Raw genomic sequence first — 20,242 nt, 5'->3', positions numbered from 1 at the left:
AAACAAATGCTTTTTATAAGCATACTATTATCTGTCCCATGTACAAAAAAATTTTGTTTTCTGTGCTGGAGCAAGGAAGTCATGATTTTAGGGGTGGCAATTAAAAATAAACCTTGAACAAAAGGAGGCTTTATGGCAAATCAAATTAAATTCAGATAAAAAATCTGGTATAAATGACAATGTCAACATTAAATGTTTTTTTAAAAGACAGTAGAGTCTATATAAGGAAATAACTTCCTGAGCCTTTAAATTTTATTGATTAATTGTATAATTGTTTAAGTGGAAAGATGTGTTTATTGGTGCAGAGGTATTTCAAAACTGTTTTTAAAGGTGATGTTGAGAATGTACATTTTATTCTGAAGAAGTTTGGTTATGAAAGCGTGGATTAAAAGTTTTTATTACGCTAACATCGTGGGGATTTCACTCTGTTCTTCTGCATCTTCCAGTTTGGTTCTCAGATAGCATATGTTTGTAGCTGTCATATATTTCTGTATATTTATATATATATATATATATATATATATATATATATATATATATATATATATATATATATATATATATATATATATATATATATATATATATATATATATATATATATATATATATATATATATATATATATATATATATATATATATATATATATATATATATATATATATATATATATATATATATATATATATATATATATATATATATATATATATATATATATATATATATATATATATACATGCCTTTATTCACCTTTCTATATATGTGTGTATGCATATATGTAGATATAAATGTGGATGTATATATATATATATATATATATATATATATATATATATATATATATATATATATGTATGTATTATGTATAGATTTGTCCACATATATGCATCTCCATACATATATACATGTATATACAGAGAACCTGACTGATTCTACAGACTCTTTCCCTACTGTTGAATGACTGTACTAACTGATATGTTGGGAATGTCATTTCTATTTTATAGGCCTCCGATGGTGTAATGGTACATTCCTTTGGTTGTAGTTTGCAGGGCCCTGGGTTCAAGACTTGGCAGGCCTTGTTACTTTTTTGCAAGGCAGAACAGTTCTGCTGGGGAGGAAGGGATAAGGGCAATAATTAAAACAGGTCCCTAGTTTGGGCCCCTTTACCATATTTAGACAACCTTTGGACAGATTTGTTGCAGTAAGAGGTCCTGACTGTGGATCTGATGTCCGACTGCACTATATATATATATATATATATATATATATATATATATATATATATATATATATACATATATATATATATATATATATATATATATATATATATATATATATATATATATATATATATATATATATATATATATATATATATATACATGTACAACACATGTCTAATGTTAACAAACCTTTTCCCTACTGTTGAATGACTCTGCTGCATGACATGTTTGAAAAAACCTCAGACATGTCTACAGCTCAGATGGCTGAGTAGTATATTGCTTTGGCTATGGTGTGCAGGGTCCTGGGTTCAAGATTTTGCAAGCGCTGATTATTTTGTTGTTGGGCAGAATGAGGGCTGTTTGATACAGAGTGATTAAGGCACTTTTAAGCAGTTGTAGGTGGGTTTGCGTGGGTTTGTGTGATGGTAAGTAATGCTAACTTCCGGTTAACTTTGTTGACAGATGGTCAGCCTTAAAAGTGCTTAATCTGTGTAGGCATCACTTAGCACTACGCAAACAAGCTTAGTCCCACTTACTACTGCTTACTCTCACTTATCCCTATCCCTGTGCTAATTTCTTTAAAAGAAAAGAAAAAAGGGTTGAAAGGAAAGTGGTGAAAAAGAGGGCGCAAAGAGGGAAAAACAATACGAAAGATAGCTAGTGATGTGCGGGATGGGTGTAGGGAAGGTCCATAGCTGTCCATTTCTTCTACAGCAACAGCTGTGCATATATACTGAATTTGGAGGTAAATTTGGACACTTAAACCCCTGAGAGAGGGGTAAGGACAACAATAATGTGTTGTGAAGCCAATTAGACCAGATCACATGTGTGCAGTGGACACGTGTGTGAAATGGACAGCTATGTATGGGGCGAAATTTTTTTTTGGGAACAGATTGCCATTTTTTTTAAGGTGAGAGCGGGATGTTGGGGAAGGATTGTAGGTATATTTGGGGAGTTAGGGTGGGTAGGAAGACAGACAAGACAGACAAAACAGCATGCAGGGGCAGTATATGACACATGTGGGGGCTAAACACTCTGGACAGGGAGGGTGTTTGGTAATCAGAAGCTCATAAACCCCCAAATGGATACAGTAGGACTGAGTTATCCACCCATAGGCAGTCACCAGTGCACCTTCACGGCCCCGAAGGTGGCTGTGCTGGCAGCTGAGCAGAAGTGGCAGGCTGACCCTCTAAATGCACCACACATCCCTCAAGCTGGTGTAACAGATCTCCAAATTCCTTGTGAAGCTTGCTATGCACCAGACCCTGGACCTGGCTTTGGCTGACAGGATCCTGTCTGTGCCCGGGGGGGGGATGAGCCCCATCCCCTGAGGCGGTTCCACCCAAAGATGGTGCAGAACCAGTGGACGAGGAGGACCTGGGTTGGGTCCCAGATATGCCGGGGACTGATGCCACAACCAGATGAGGCGGGAGAGGCAGATCTGCTGGGATCAGCCTTCCCAGATGTGCAGTGCTGTTGCAGTTTTAGAACATATGTTGGTTAGTAATGGTAAACACATTCCAGGATTAGTTATAACAGCATGCATGAGTATTCCCATTAATCCAAAACAACAGATTTGGAACATTTGCATAGCAAACAGAGCACAAGCATATATGGAACCACAGTGGGCATTACAATGGCATGCAGGTTACATTGATAGCAACAGGCCACCTATGATAGTATTTGGTCAGGGAACATTCATTGGAATACATTTCAACATTTGTAGAGCAATAGTACATGTCTCAACAGTAGGTTTGGTGGAAAACATACAAATTCATTTATGTGTTTAGATTATTGGTGAAGATAAGGTGGGGGAGAGAGAGAGATGTCATTTAATGAATATAGATTCTTCCAGTGCTCATAGCTTTAATGATAATTGGTGTAATCATTACTCTACAGGTATTATTACGACAACCTATGGCCTTGGGTTGGGCTGTCGTATGTTTGTACATAGTGTATAATTACAGCCTTCTTATAGCTACTTTATACTTTCTCTTACCTGGAAGACTTGTGGAGAGAATGCACAAATCTGCTTAGTATTTATGTTTAAGCAATGCTGAAATCTGCTAAACATAGCTCAGTGCTGGTAACCAGTGATCACATTCCAGTTTGATAAAATAGCAGGGTTATGACATCTTTAATAAGTGTATCTAATTTCCTGTACATAACATGCTTCTATGTGCTGTCATTACAGTAGCAAGGGGTGTGACTATACTGTATGGGACACCTGGGTATACATGGGTAGTATCACAATCTTTTCTGTTTGTATTTGTTTCATACATGCGTAGTAGCCCAGGTTATATGCAGCCACACTTGCATGTTACACCAGCTACAGTGCACTGTTTGACAGAAATAGATTAAAACATATTGTATCATTATGTTAGTACTTTTAACAGTGCTTTTCCAAGTAACAGTAGATTGCGGATTGTAGTACTAGAACCATACACCCCTGCCTGAAAAGCTGGCACTCTGAGTACTGACTATCTTGTTCTTGATGTTTTAGCTATATGTTTTTATGTATCTCCTATTGGATATTGATCTGATATGTTGATATTAACTGTAGACTACTATGTTTTTCGGACATGTCATTGAGGACTGCTGTCATGTAGTAATGGCATACCTTTCAGTTTCAGACATCTATCTTTCAAAACATTCACTCTAATGCATAACCTTTTGGCTATCTACTTTTTTTCTGTCCTCTGTACAGATGTGCAGATGTCAGGTATTGCTAAAGCCATACCACTATGTAGGTGCCCACATTGTATTGTGCTATGGGCCTGGACACTGCTGCTAGTTCTGACATATGGGACATTCTGCAATGTGGGCCTTGCCTCTTTTCCCTGCCTGTGTGATGGACATTAAAGAGGTGGTGGCCTACAGATTCACATACAGTAGGTGGCAATATGTCACAGGACAGGACATGTGGAGACAGCTGAACAACATGAGGGACATATCCCCAGATTTGTGAACAGATTCTATGCAATCAGTGCTGTTATACACATGGTGGATTGATAGATTGACAGAGTTTGTGTGGACATGCATTTAGTGAGTGACTTCATGACTGACAGTGATATGTCTCTGCCATACCTCTCCACTGGCATGCTCTCCAAAGACTGGCCACATATCTGCCTGTTATGTTTTGTCTGTTCTCCAGAAAGTTGGTGTCCTTGGTAAATCAGTCGTGGACTCTGGGGAATACAGTCAGTAAATACTCACATCTATTGGTATTACCAACATCATATTCCTCATAAAGGATGTTACAACAAACCCAGTAACATCTGCAACTGTTTCAATATATGACAGCAATATGTTCAATCTACTCCTGTGTTTGTGCCTCTGTCCCCAAATGATGTCAGGCTTTGTTCAGATGTCAATGAAGCGCAAATGTATTTATTATCATTATTTCTTAACTTCATTCCTGCTACCATCCCAGTGATGTAGTAGACCCACAGACATGTCAGGGAGGCAGCCTTAGATATGAGTCCTGAGCCTGTACATTCTGAGGTGAACTGTAAATGTGACAGGCCTGTGTATGTCTGACCATTGTTAACAGACTGTTATGACTGTGTACACATGTCATGTGTACATGTTGTTTGTGCTGTGTATGGAGGGGGTTGATGTAAGTGTTATGGCTCCTTCTTTATCTGACTGTCCATGCTGCTTCAGATTCTGCTGATCTGTTGGCTGAATGTGTTTGTAGGGGCAGACTGAGACATGTCCTGTGCCGAGGTCAGGATTCAGACTACACTTAGAACTGGGACTGTATATGTAGGGCTAGTGTGTGAGTGGAAAACAATGATGTATTTGTTCATACAGTCTGTATACTATACTGTTCACTTGACTTACCGGTATATGACTGCGACTGTGGTGATGTTGGTTGTGGGTATGCACTTTCACACTGGTGTCTGTTTGTCACTGCTGTTACATCCTCGTAGTGCCTGATATATTTGCAAATACATATGTAATTACCCATAGCAGATGTCCTAATTCAATTACTAGTCCTATTTCAGTAAATATATGTTAGAGCACACAGGAGGGTGTTACTACAGCAACTGTGTTAGCTTAACTACACCAGTACTTCAGATACATCCCCATTTTCATGGCTTCCACCCATCACTTTGTCAGCCTTGGTCCAGATTCATTGCAGAATGGGGTTCTGAGCATACCTGTCAACTGGCTGGATTGGTTCAGGATATCCAGGTTTATTGCTCATATTTCTGGTCTGTTTTACAGATTATTATCATTTTTCTGGTAAATCACTGTAATGATATGGTTATTGTCAGAAAATGTGGACATATATCTCATTTACCTACCTCGCATCCATCAGAATATGTATGCTGAAACAAAATGTGTCACACCGTCAAGAAGAGTACAGGAGACAATGACATCTTCCTTCCTGGATGCTAATGCATTAGTACTGAGATGTGCCACGTAGAAGGACTTTATGACCACAGTGGAAATGTGGTGGTCAAGAGACATTCTGTCAACCTGTGTACCCAGATCTTTTATAATTCTTTCTTTGTTCAGGGGACTACCATCAATGTGGTAAATCATGGGAGCAGGATTTTCCACAAAGGGGATGAAAACACATTTTCTGACATTGAGCTTAAGGCCATGGCTCTGACACCAGTCATTGGTCTCAGTGAGGCCTCGCCTTTCAGTAGGATGCCAACATTACTTGGGTAGTTAATAATAGCTCCTAATTTGCAATTGCCTGCAAACGTTGTCAGCTAGAGCCCCTTCATGTTGGCATGGACTTCAGAGAAGTTGATACCAAACATGAGAGGACCCAGGATAGAATCTTGTGGGACTCCACTTATGACTGCTCATCAGTCTGACTTGGAGTCAGGTATTTCCACACTGGGAATCCTGTCTGTGACCTAGTTTCCAACCTACCTAGTGATATAGGGGTTGATAACTAGCTTAGTAAGTTCTTGCATGATTCCTGGATGGGGAATGTTATCAAAGGCTTTGGCCAGATCAAGGTAGGCTGTATGTGCCACCTTGCCTTCATCCACAGCTCAGGTGACTGATGCCAAGAAGTTAACCAGGTTAATTGAGCAGGTATGCCCTACCCTTCACAAAAGTAAACTGTGTGGGATCCTGAGTCTGCAGATTCCTATATCCCTGTTTATTAGATGCATGAGGATGCATTCCATAGCTTTGCATAACAGACTTGTCAGGCAGTTGGGGCAGAATTTCACAGGGTCTGTAGTCGCACATCTTTTGTGGAGAGGGGTGACTGTAACAGCACACAATTCAGTAGGGACAAAGCCTGAGGTGAGACTATGCTTGAACAGAGCACACAGGTGAGGGGCCACGTCACTCTGTAGTTCATGTAGAACACAGCCAGGGATATTTCCAGGCCCCATAGAAGCTGTATTCGTGGCCTTGGACAGTGGTGTTTTAACCTGTTCAGCAGTAATACTGGGTGCCTGGCAGTGTACTGGTATTGTGATTGGTCCTTTGAGGGGGGAGAGAGGGGTAAAGTTTGCACTCAATATGTCAACCAGTATATTGGCAATATTTGCTGACTCAGTCTAGGAGGTACCATAATCTAGTAGCTCAGAACAAATCTTGGTATTGCCATGGAGATTCCTTACATAACTGTATGAGGTCTTGTGGTTGTCTTTACTATGTGCTCCAATTCTGTTTTCACAGCTAACTTTGTAGTATTTGATGATGGACCTCAACTTTTAATTGAGGCTGATAAGGGTCTTTTTTCCAGCATTGGGACTTCACCTCATTCCATATTGATTCCCTCCTTCTGTTGTACAGTTTCTTTATGGCTGGGGACCACCAGATTTGCTTCTTTATTTTGGAGGTGAGGGTCCTGGTTCTATTGAGTATGGCTGTATCCATGCATTTGTGTAGGTGTTCATAGTGCATTGTTGTTTGATTCAGCAGTCATGCAACTATTCTCCATTTGCATGGCTGCTGTGAGGTTAGTTACCTCTGTTGTTATGAGGCCATAGTTAGCTTTGGACAGGCTTTTCATGGTAGTTACCTGTGGAGGAGGGGGGCTGTGGATTTTCAAAGGTGATTAATTTGTGTTAAGATATAACAAGAGAGGAGTTGACTACTGGTGTAGAGCAACAGTCACACATGTTAGCAAAAGCCAGCCTGATGTGATGGACATGTGCATTGGTACATGAAAAGCTTTCCCAGGTAATGGTGGGGTAGTTGAAGTCAACCAGTATGAGAGTGTTATGTTGGACACTAATATTCTCCAGGGTGTTTAGGGACGTGGAGTGTGAGTCTTGGGACATGTTTGTTGACGAAACAGTAGAATACAAATCAGTATACCAACAAGAGCAACCGCAAATTCAACAAACGGAAGAGATAGAAAGGTTTGCTTCTAATAGTAAAGATGGCCCAGTGATCATCACCAACAAAGCAGGGGACTTTAAAGTATATAATTATTCTACAGTTCAAATGCATCCTGACATTGTAGAATTCCTTACTAAGGGCTGCACCTTTGTCCCCTCCCAACATTTAGATTTGGTTAAAACTATCCTGGACATTAAAACATTCACTAGGAAATTGAATTTCAATTTGTTGATGGGGGAAGTTATGAATGTACCCGTGACAGACAGGTTATATATACCAAACACGTTTAACCCACCATTACATCCTATACTTCAAGTGTTTGAACACACCTGTGAATTAGATATTAGATATAACATCAAAAATGAATGTAAGAGTAGGTACACGCGCAATATAAACAAACAGGAACATGAGTATCTCAATTTCATCAAGTCACAGGATATTCGTGTTTGTAAACCAGACAAAGGAGGAAGGGTTTGGTAGTACTAGGTAATTTTGACTATGCTGAAAGGATGAAGTTGTTATTAGATACACCTGCTTATGACTCAAGTTCTCAAACAGAGGTAAATAGGGGTTATCAACAGATTAAAAATTGCATTAATGATTTATTCATAGAAGGTAGGATTGAACAAAATATTTACAACTACGTACTACTATCATATCCTAGGATCCCATACTTTTTTTGGGATTCCCCAAAATTCATAAAAATTTGGTGGATCCACCTATGAGACCTTTAGTAGATGGACACACTTCACTTATCTACCCATGTGCAAAATTTGTTGATTCTATACTGAAGAAATATTTAGTACCTGAAGACCACGTGTGTAAAGACTCTTGGTCTTTTTATAGAAAAATTGATAGCTTACAGTATCATGAGGACTGTAATTTCCTTACGGTCGATGTTAAAGACCTTTACACTTGTATTCTGCATATTTTAGGGATTGAGTGGATTGGTTTTATGTTAAAGAAAAATGGTGCATCAGAGGCAGAAATTGCCTTGGTTATAGAATTACTTGATATAATTTTATCTAATAACTACTTTATGTTCGGTAACGATTTCTATTTGCAAAAAGTTGCGGTAGCTATGGGCTCCCGATGTGGAGCCAGCATAGCAAATTTAGTTATGGCATACTGGGAGACAGAATTTGTGTTTAAGAATGAAAATGTGAATAATTCCCTAGTATACTATACACGATACCTGAACGACATCTTTATTTTACTTAAAGGTGATCTTGATGTCAGTAATAAATTAATAGACTATTTCAATCAGTCAACCCAGTTTCTGCAATTTACATCAACGTTCAGTACTGAGGAGATAGCATATCTAGATATTTGGCTCACAAAAAATAGAGTACATAAATTCTTTGTAGCTAATATCTACAGGAAGAGCACTTATTCTAATGCCTTCTTACATTTTTCAAGTTGCCACTCTCACCATCAGAAGCGGTCAGTGGTTAAAGGCTAACTGGTGAAGGCTGCATGTATAGTGAGCCAGGATAATGAATTTTTAGACGAATGCTATTTAAAAAAAAACATGTTTTTGAGTCGTAATTATCCTGAAATTTTTCTAGACCCCTTAATAGAAGAAGTCAAATTTAAGAGATTTAACAAGGTTTACAATCCTATTTTAAGTGTTAAGCAAGTAGAAAACATCCAAGCTGCTATTGTTAATTCAGACTACCAAGAAGTTACTGGTAGCCTCAACAGTCAGAACACAGTAGGTAAAATAGATTTTCACTTGTGTTTTTTTACCACAATGTTTACAGTGGATAGTCAAGTTATCTTGAAGATCATTCAGAAGAACTGGGAACTATTTAGAATGAATCCATTATTATTTGGTAATTTGGGAGAATGTCCCAAAGTGATATTTAAGAAGGGTCAAAAATTTAAAGAATTTGTTGGAACAGCAACATAGGTATATTCCTAAAATTACAGGTATGGGTAAATGCGAATCCTGTAATTTTTGTAAATATATAGATGTTACTAATAGGTTTAGCATTAATAATATACAGTTTAAACTAAAACAGAGGTTTAACTGTAATTCTAGATATGTGGTGTATTTAGCTAGGTGCCAACGTTGCTCCGCATTTTATATTGGCAAAAATGGAGCGTAGACTCCTTGATAGAGTCTATGAACATCAGTATGCAATATCTAAAGGAAAAACTGATAATGCACTAGCAAAACATATTCAGATTTACAAAGACCATAAGTTTAAATACATGATCATAGACCAGGTGGCTTTAGACAGTGGGGGGTCCGTTACCTTTACTTTTAGAGGAATTAGAATTGTTTTGGCAAATTAAATTGAATGCCTATAATTTTACTGGACTAAATGAAGCTTGTTCCATCAGCTGCATTTTGAAATTGAAAAGTCTGCAGAGATGAAATTGTCTGTATAATATATATATATATATATATATATATATATATATATATATATATATATATATATATATATATATATATATATATTTTTTTTTTTTTTTTTCTAGTATTTAATATAATAGTAGCTATAGGTAGTAACTTCTTTTGAAGTGAGTACCTCTAATTTTTAGTTGAAGTATTATTAGATTTATAATTTGGTATATATAAGTGATGAGTTTAAAATGAAAAAGTTTTAAGTTAAACAGTTTGTAGTAAAATTAGATTTTGGAATTATCTGAAAAATGTTAAGTATTATTAGTTGGTATCTACTGCAAGTATGTTTTATCTTTAATAACTAGTAGTTGCTTTGAATGAGAGAGTGTTTCTTTAAGTAATGTATTCTGGAATGGTTAACTTTGATTGGCAAAATATACCACCTGTTACTATTTAAATGTATTTCACAAGGTGTACTAGTAATCTGATGAAGTTTGCTTTGTAAGCAAATAAAAAGCATTCCATTGTGACAGTATTTATTAAAACAGAGTTTCAGACTCAATTCTGCTTGCCGTTCCTGTGTTGCATTTTAACATGTTTGGGGACCTATAGCAGGCTACAACCTGAACCACTGTCTTACTCAATGTTAGCTACACCTGCAGGATCTGTAATGCATAATGTTGTTCTACCACTCTGGAGATGTGTACATCCTTAATGAATATGGAAATACTAACCCTTTGTTGCTTCAGTCCAAGTTCTGCAGCCATAAGTTGTGGAATGAATTATAGGTTGGTAGTGCAGGGGTGCTTCCTGCTGCCTTTAACCAGGTCTCTGTTACGGCACAGATGTCATTGTTCCCCATTTGAAGGAATACTTCCAGTGAGTGGATTTTCAGATTTAGACTTCTAGTCTGCAGCAGCATGACCCTCAGATAGCATATGCTTGTAGCTGTCATATATTTCTGTATATTTATTTATACATATGTATATATATATATATATATATATATATATATATATATATATATATATATATATATATATGTGTGTGTGTGTGTGTGTGTGTGTGTGTGTGTGTATTCACCTTTATATATATATATATATATATATATATATATATATATATATATATATATATATATATATATGTGTGTGTGTATGTGTGTGTGTGTGTGTGTGTGTGTGTGTGTGTGTGTATGCATATATGTAGATATAAATGTGGATGTATATCTCTGTATGTATGTATTATATATAGATGTGTCCACATATATGCATCCCCATACCTATATACATGTATATATAGAGAACCTGACTGATTCTACAGACTCCTTTCCCTACTGTTGAATGACTGTACTAACTGACATGTTGGGAATGTCATCTCTATTTTATAGGGCTCAGATGGTGTAATGGTACATTCCTTTGATTGTAGTTTGCAGGGCCCTGGGTTCAAGACTTTTCAGGCCTTTTTATTTTGTTGCAAGGCAGAACAGTTCTGCTGGGGAGGTAGGGGTAAGGACAATAGTTAAAAGACGTCCTTAGTTTGTGCCCCTTTATCCTTATTTAGACAACCTTTGGACAGATTTGTTGCAGTAAGAGTTTCAGACTGTGGATCTGATGTCCAACTGCACTATATATATATATATATATATATATATATATATATATATATATATATATATATATATAAATATACATGTACAAAACATGGCTAATGTTAACAAACCTTTTCCCTACTGCTGAATGACTCTGCTGCATGACATGTTTGAAAAAACATCAGACATATCTACAGCTCAGATGGCTTAGTGGTATGTTGCTGTGGCTATGGTGTGTACGGTTCTGGGTTCAAGATTTGTAAGCACTGATTATTTTGTTGCTGGGCAGAATAAGGGCTGTTGGATACAAAGTGATAAAGGCACTTTTAAGCAGTTGTAAGTGGGTTTGCAGGGGTTTGTGCGGTGGTAAGCAATGTTAACTTCCGGTTAACTATGCTGATAGACGGTTAGCCTTAAAAGTGCTTAATCTGTGTAGGCATCACTTAGCACCATGCAAACAAGCTTAGTCCCACTTACTACTGCTTACTCCCACTTACCCTGCACTAATTTCTTTAAAAGAAAAGAAAAAGGGGTGATAGATAAGTGGTGTAAAAGGGGGCACGAAGAGGGAAAAACAATATGAAAGATAGCTAGTGATGTGCAGGATGGGTTTAGGGAAGGTCCATAGCTGTTCATTTCTTCTACAGCAACAACTGTGCATATATACTGAATTTGGAGGTAAATTATGGCACTCTAACCCCTGAGAGAGAGGTGAGGACAACAATAATGTGTTGTGAAGCTAATTAGACCAGATTACATGTGTCCAGTGGAGACGTATGTGAAATGAACAGCTATGTATGGGGTGACTTTTATTTTGGGAACAGATTGCCCTTTTTTAAGTTAAGTGCGGGATGTTGGGGAAGGATAGTAGGTATATTTATTTTATTTATTTATTTATTTATTTTACATTTGTTGACCGAAAGTCCGACTGGATACATGTCCATTTTCAGCGGAGGCCTGGGGAGAAAAGCTCCACAGTGACAATAATATTTGGGGAGGTAGGTTGGGTAGGAAGATAGACAAGACAGAAAAGATAGCATACAGTGGTGGTATATGACACATGTGGGGGCTAAACGCCTTGGACAGGGAGGGGTGTTTGGTAATCGGATGCCCTCGAGCCCCCAAATGGATACAGTGGGACTGAGGACCCCACCCATGGGCAGTCATCACTGCACATTCACAGCCCCGAAGGTGGCTGTGCTGTGGGCTGAGCAGGAGGGGCAGACTGATCCTATAAATGTGCCATGTGTCCCTCAAGCTGGCGTAACAGATCTACAAATTCCTTGTGGAGCTCACTATGCAGCAGACCCTGGACCTGACTTTGGGTGACAGGATCCCTGTCTGCGCCCGGGGGGGGGGATGAGCCCGATTCCCTGAGGTGGTTCCACCCAAAGGTGTTGCAGGACAAGCGGACAAGGAGGTCCCATGGTGGGTCCCAGATGTGCTGGGGCCTGATGCCATGACCAGATGAGGCAGGAGAGGCAGAACCACTGGGATTTCCCTTCCCAGACGTGTTATGGTGTTGCAGTTTTAGAACTTATGTTGGTTAGTAATGATAAACACATTCCAGGATTAGTTATAACAGCATGCATGAGTATTTCCCATTAACCCAAAACAACAAATATGGAACATTTGCATAGCAAACAGAACACATGCATATATGGAACCCCAGTGGGCATTATACTGGCATGCAGGTTACATTGATAGCAACAGGCCACCAATGATAATATTTGAACAGGGAACAGTAATTGGAATACATTTCAACATCTGTAGAACAACAGGACACAAGTCCCAACAATAGGTTTAGTGGAAAACATACACATTCATTTATGTGTTTAGATTATTGGTGAAGATAAGTTGGGGGAGATAGAGAGAGAGAGATGTCAATTAACAAATGTAGATTCTTGCAGAGCTGACAGCTTTAATGATCATTGGTCTAATCATTACTCTACAGGTGTTATTACAACAACCTATGGCCTTGGGTTGGGCAGTGGTATGTTTTTACACAGTGTAAAATTACAGCCTTCTTATAGCTACTTTATAGATTCATAGGTTGCTACTCGGCTATCGGCCCTAGGGCCTATACAAGCCTAGCCATAACAATTGCTGGCTCATCTTTTGGCTTCCTATACAAGCCTAGTCATAACAATTCCCTGGATATTTCTTCCCACAATATTTACTTCCCTGGACCCCTGTCTAGCAGGGTGACTGATGTGATCCCCAGGGTGAATTTCATATCTCCCATCCAATCATCAAGGTTCCTTTTGAAGAGGGCCAAGGAGACCCTCTGCTTGACATGTATGGGCAGTCTATTCCAGAGTATGGGGAGTCTCTGGGTCAGGAACCTATCCCTCCAGCATGTTTTGTTCATTGTGATGACAAGGTTTAGATCCCTGGAGTGTGTGTCTCTGAGGGATTGGAATTTCTTTAAGTGGAGCATGTCCAACAGCTCAGGGTTTCACATGGCCTTGTATGTTAAGCAGAGATCACATCTGAGTAGACAATATGCCACAGAGTACAGCTGGAGTATTTTTAGATGGTCAGCATAGGACATCTGCTTTAGATCTGTGATTCATTTAGTGAGGTATTTCTCTGGCCTTTCCAGCTGTTGCAGATGTCTTGTGAGGTACATACCAAACGGGCATTGTACTCTATAATGGGTCAAAAGAGGGGTGAGTACAGTGGGACAATGACGTCCTTTTTTTCTGGATAAAAAGCCCTTAGTGATGAAGTGTGCCATATAGAAGGATTTCCTGACTGTTGTGGCAATGTGGTTATCGAAGGTGAGACCACTGTCCACCTGTGTCCCTAAATATCTCATCATACTTTAGGTGTTTAGTGTACTGCCACCTATGTGATAATTCATGGGTACATGTTTTTTCCCAAAGGGGATAGCTATACATTTCTTGGTATTAAGTTTGAGCCCATGGCTCTGGCAACAAGCATCTGTTTCTGTAAGGCCCTTATACCTTCTCTTACCTGGAAGACCTGTGGAGGGAATGTTTGTTAATACTACCTGACTGTTTCTACCCATATTCACATAGTCAGGGTTACATATGTGCTCTCATACTGTGTATGTGTGTGTGTGTGTGTGTGTGTGTGTGTGTGTGTGTGTGTGTGTGTGTGTGTGTGTGTGTGTGTGTGTGTGTGTGTGTGTGTGTTTGTGTGTATGTGCTACTGACATACTCTGCCTTGATTTCTATTGGTCACCCTGGTTGTTGGTAGCAGGGACTGGTAGCTGTGACAGCATGAAACTTTTGAACATTTCTTGGGGAAGACCACTTGGTGTATGTACTTATCCTGCTGTCATTTGCAGCCTTGGGTTTGGACCATAGGTGTTGTACACAGTATAACTACAGCCTTCTTATAGCTACTTTATACCTTCCCTTACCTGGAAGACCTGTGGAGGGAATTTATGTTGAACATATCAGACTATTTCTATACATATTCACAAAATCCTAGTTGAAATTATGCATACAGCTTACTACCACTCCTGTGATTCGAACCATGGCTGTTTCTGCTAAAAATACAAGTTTGTGTTTCATGAAAACAAGGTATTGAGAAACTGCTGTCGCCTTCTTGAATGTTTTCTGTCTAATTCTCTCTTGGTTGTGCAATCTGACCTTGTGATTACAACATTCTTATATATATACATTCCTATACATACCTTTTGACACTGCACAGTGTGGAAAACAGTGGTTAACACAATATTATTATTCTGATATCAGATCTTGATGCATGAAACATTTCAAGTCATACAATACCAAAGTAAACACAACCAGTCTGGGGTTTTCACTTTTATTGACAAGTATATAACCTGTATGTCACTATTACTCTCCTACTGGCTTCTTCAGTCATTAAATTATAATTTAATTTTCTTTACACTAATATTTTGGGCTATGAGCATATTTTGCCATTCCTTCCTCAAAGAAAATATTACTGATTTTTATTGTTTATCAATAATGTTGAAATTGCCACCTACAGCATCACAATTTCATGTGATTAATCATATGTAAATTTCATTTTTTCTATTGCATCTGTGATAATTTTCATTATTTACTATTCGATATATAGCTTTCTCATCTTTATATTTAATTGTGACTAAGCCATAGACAAAATTAGATACTGTTTTAGTCTACTTCTAACAATAACTTAACAGGTATCACCCTTCTCTTTGATGCTGGCAGATCAGAGAACTGAGTATTCTGTTCTCACATCAGTTTCTTGAATTAAGTTTGTAATGCTGACACTGCAGTGTAGCGATGGGAGGTAGTGGGGTACTGCACTCCAGTGAGTGACAGCCTTCTGAGGAGATACTAAACCATGGTCCTATTTTTCTGAGTTGGTGGCAGCTTAGGTGAAAATAAAATACTCCATAGTACTTACAGGAAAGACTAAGCTTCTTTATTTTCATATTGATGCATTTATATCACGTTCTCTTTTTCATAAACATACGGCATGATATTAAGTACATTTCAATTATACCACCATCTTCTGTTTTTTACCAATCCAATCATTTCACACACAGCAAAAATTTGATGTCTGTCTTTATTGAAACTATCTGCCACTTATTACACAACAATTCTGTACGTCACTTTTCAAATATGACACGCATGCAAATATGTTTCTATCTATAGCAACTTTTTCATCTTTTGTGTTATCATAATTTCCATGCAATATCATCTTAATATCAATCTTTTAAGTTGGACATTTGCTGGATTTCTTTTCTTTACTTCTTTTACAAGATCTATTTACTCCCAATCCTTCTAAAAAACAATTTCTAAAGTTTCCACAGCATCTTCCCTCTTTCTTCTCTCATTACAAGCTAATTGGATTCTTTGCACTGCTTATATTTCATTAAATGTTTAACTGGTAGTTTCTTAAACACCAACCTCCTTAAAACTCCTTGCATTCCAGTATATTTATTAATCTTTATCTTCTTCTTTTAACTTTTTTTATTTGTTGCAGCCGTAATTCCTCCTAAGGGTCAGTTCTATAATATTTTTCCATTATATTTTCATACCATTCTATTCTATACTTTTCCCTTTCCACTTCCTGTAATTTACACATATTATCCATATTTACATATTCTTTCACTTGCCAACATATTGTATTATATTTAAACTTTTACTAGTTCTTTGTAAACTTTCCTTATACCTTAAACTCAAAACTGTCCACACACTGACTGCATCTCTCCAAATATATTTTATATAACCAAAAAAACATATAAATCCAAAATGAAAAAATAAAAGGATTTTTCAAGCTTATTCTCCCTTTTCTACCATATTAAAAGGAATCCGCTTTTAATAGACTTTAAACTTGTACCAGCAAAAATCTGTAGAGTAGATTTATACATTTCTACTATAACTCCTGGAAGCATAACATGTCCCCGGTATTGTTTAATTTCCCAGTAATACTGAATGGATTAAATAAACTTTATTAACAAAGGAAAACTTAGGCAATTTTTCCATTAACAATTTTCACTAATTCTTGCAACACACCTCCCTACTGTTTTGTAACCTGGTCTTCATTCCCAATCTTTACCCCTAAAACTTCTATTTCATATTAATATAAATCCCACCTAGCTTTGTAACACCTCTAAAACCTTTACTATTTTTAATATTAATCTCCAATCCTAAAAATTTTAAACTTTTAACTAACATCTGTATAACTTCTTTCACTCATATTCTATCTCACACCACTACCATTTCACTACCAATTCATTGCTTTCATAACTTAGAATAAAAGATATTTTCTACCTTTCCCATATAAAGGATTTCTGACTCCTTCCTGTTACTTTCAACATTTTGTACTACTGCATTCATCATTATCCCAAGCAGCCATCCATGTATGACCCCTTCTCTATTTTTATATTTGTCCCCTTTCTATCATGTTATTAATGTTTGTATCCATGACACTTAATTAACATTTTTAAATCAAATTATCTTTTTAGAAGCTCAAGTGTAATGAAAGCAGGAGTCACATTCTGGCGTTAATTAGCTGCCCTCCCTCCCTCCCTTTTTTTGTTAGCAGGGTTTTTGTGTATTTTAATGGGGAAGGCAGAGAAGGGGGGCAGGTTTGCCCTCTTCTGTTCCCCCTCTGGTGATGGATGTGCAATTCAATAAGTTTGGAAGGAAAGTGAGCGGTTGTTCTGGTGGACAAGTTAATAAGCAAGCTGAGCTGCTTATATGGATGGTGGTGTAATTCAATAAACTGAAGGTGAGCGTGAAACTGCCTCATTAGTGCAAGGATAAGTGAGCAAGTGGGGGATGCTGCTTATCAAGGGAGAGCGGTTGTGCTGCCCTTATGGTTATTTCTTGTCTTCTTCCATGGGTATTATTATCACCTGTGTCACGTTTTGGTTAAAATTTATAACTAATGGTTAACAATCATGTTTATGGAAGTTTAATAAAGGTTGTCAAATGTCATTCAGTGTTGTGTGTTTATCGAAGTGGAACAGGACAAAGAATATTATTACAATATTAGAAAACAAGACAAAACAAATGCTTTTTATAAGCATACTATTATCTGTCCCATGTACAAAACAATTTTGTTTTCTGTGCTGGAGCAAGGAAGTCATGATTTTAGGGGTGGCAATTAAAAATAAACCTTGAACAAAAGGAGGCTTTACGGCAAATCAAATTAAATTCAGATAAAAAATCTGGTATAAATGACAATGTCAACATTAAATGTTTTTTTAAAAGACAGTAGAGTCTATATAAGGAAATAACTTCCTGAGCCTTTAAATTTTATTGATTAATTGTATAATTGTTTAAGTGGAAAGATGTGTTTATTGGTGCAGAGGTATTTCAAAACTGTTTTTAAAGGTGATGTTGAGAATGTACATTTTATTCTGAAGAAGTTTGGTTATGAAAGCGTGGATTAAAAGTTTTTATTACGCTAACATCGTGTGGATTTCACTCTGCTCTTCTGCATCTTCCAGTTTGGTTCTCAGATAGCATATGTTTGTAGCTGTCATATATTTCTGTATATTTATATATATATATATATATATATATATATATATATATATATATATATATATATATATATATATATATATATATATATATATATATATATATATATATATGTATATATATATATATATATATATATATATATATATACATGCCTTTATTCACCTTTCTCTATATATGTGTGTATGCATATATATAGATATAAATGTGGATGTATATATATATATATATATATATATATATATGTATGTATTATGTATAGATTTGTCCACATATATGCATCTCCATACATATATACATGTATATACAGAGAACCTGACTGATTCTACAGACTCATTTCCCTACTGTTGAATGACTGTACTAACTGATATGTTGGGAATGTCATTTCTATTTTATAGGCCTCCGATGGTGTAATGGTACATTCCTTTGGTTGTAGTTTGCAGGGCCCTGGGTTCAAGACTTGGCAGGCCTTGTTACTTTTTTGCAAGGCAGAACAGTTCTGCTGGGGAGGAAGGGATAAGGGCAATAATTAAAACAGGTCCCTAGTTTGGGCCCCTTTACCATATTTAGACAACCTTTGGACAGATTTGTTGCAGTAAGAGGTCCTGACTGTGGATCTGATGTCCGACTGCACTATCTATATATATATATATATATATATATATATATTTATATATATATATATATATATATATATATATATATATATATATATATATACATCCATATATATATATATATACATCCATATATATATATATATATATATATATATATATATATATATATATATATATATATATATACATGTACAACACATGTCTAATGTTAACAAACCTTTTCCCTACTGTTGAATGACTCTGCTGCATGACATGTTTGAAAAAACCTCAGACATGTCTACAGCTCAGATGGCTGAGTAGTATATTGCTTTGGCTATGGTGTGCAGGGTCCTGGGTTCAAGATTTTGCAAGCGCTGATTATTTTGTTGTTGGGCAGAATGAGGGCTGTTTGATACAGAGTGATTAAGGCACTTTTAAGCAGTTGTAAGTGGGTTTGCGTGGGTTTGTGTGATGGTAAGTAATGCTAACTTCCGGTTAACTTTGTTGACAGATGGTCAGCCTTAAAAGTGCTTAATCTGTGTAGGCATCACTTAGCACTACGCAAACAAGTTTAGTCCCACTTACTACTGCTTACTCTCACTTATCCCTATCCCTGTGCTAATTTCTTTAAAAGAAAAGAAAAAGGGGTTGAAAGGAAAGTGGTGAAAAAGAGGGCACAAAGAGGGAAAAACAATATGAAAGATAGCTAGTGATGTGCGGGATGGGTGTAGGGAAGGTCCATAGCTGTCCATTTCTTCTACAGCAACAGCTGTGCATATATACTGAATTTGGAGGTAAATTTGGACACTTAAACCCCTGAGAGAGGGGTAAGGACAACAATAATGTGTTGTGAAGCCAATTAGACCAGATCACATGTGTGCAGTGGACACGTGTGTGAAATGGACAGCTATGTATGGGGCGAAATTTTTTTTTGGGAACAGATTGCCATTTTTTTTAAGGTGAGAGTGGGATGTTGGGGAAGGATTGTAGGTATATTTGGGGAGTTAGGGTGGGTAGGAAGACAGACAAGACAGACAAAACAGCATGCAGGGGCAGTATATGACACATGTGGGGGCTAAACACTCTGGACAGGGAGGGTGTTTGGTAATCAGAAGCTCATAAACCCCCAAATGGATACAGTAGGACTGAGTTAT

The sequence above is a fragment of the Protopterus annectens genome, chromosome 1.part0, assembly GCF_019279795.1.
Source record: "Protopterus annectens isolate FY-2018-M chromosome 1.part0, PAN1.0, whole genome shotgun sequence".
Classification (NCBI taxonomy): domain Eukaryota; kingdom Metazoa; phylum Chordata; order Ceratodontiformes; family Protopteridae; genus Protopterus; species Protopterus annectens.
This window is presented reverse-complemented; position numbering follows the sequence as displayed.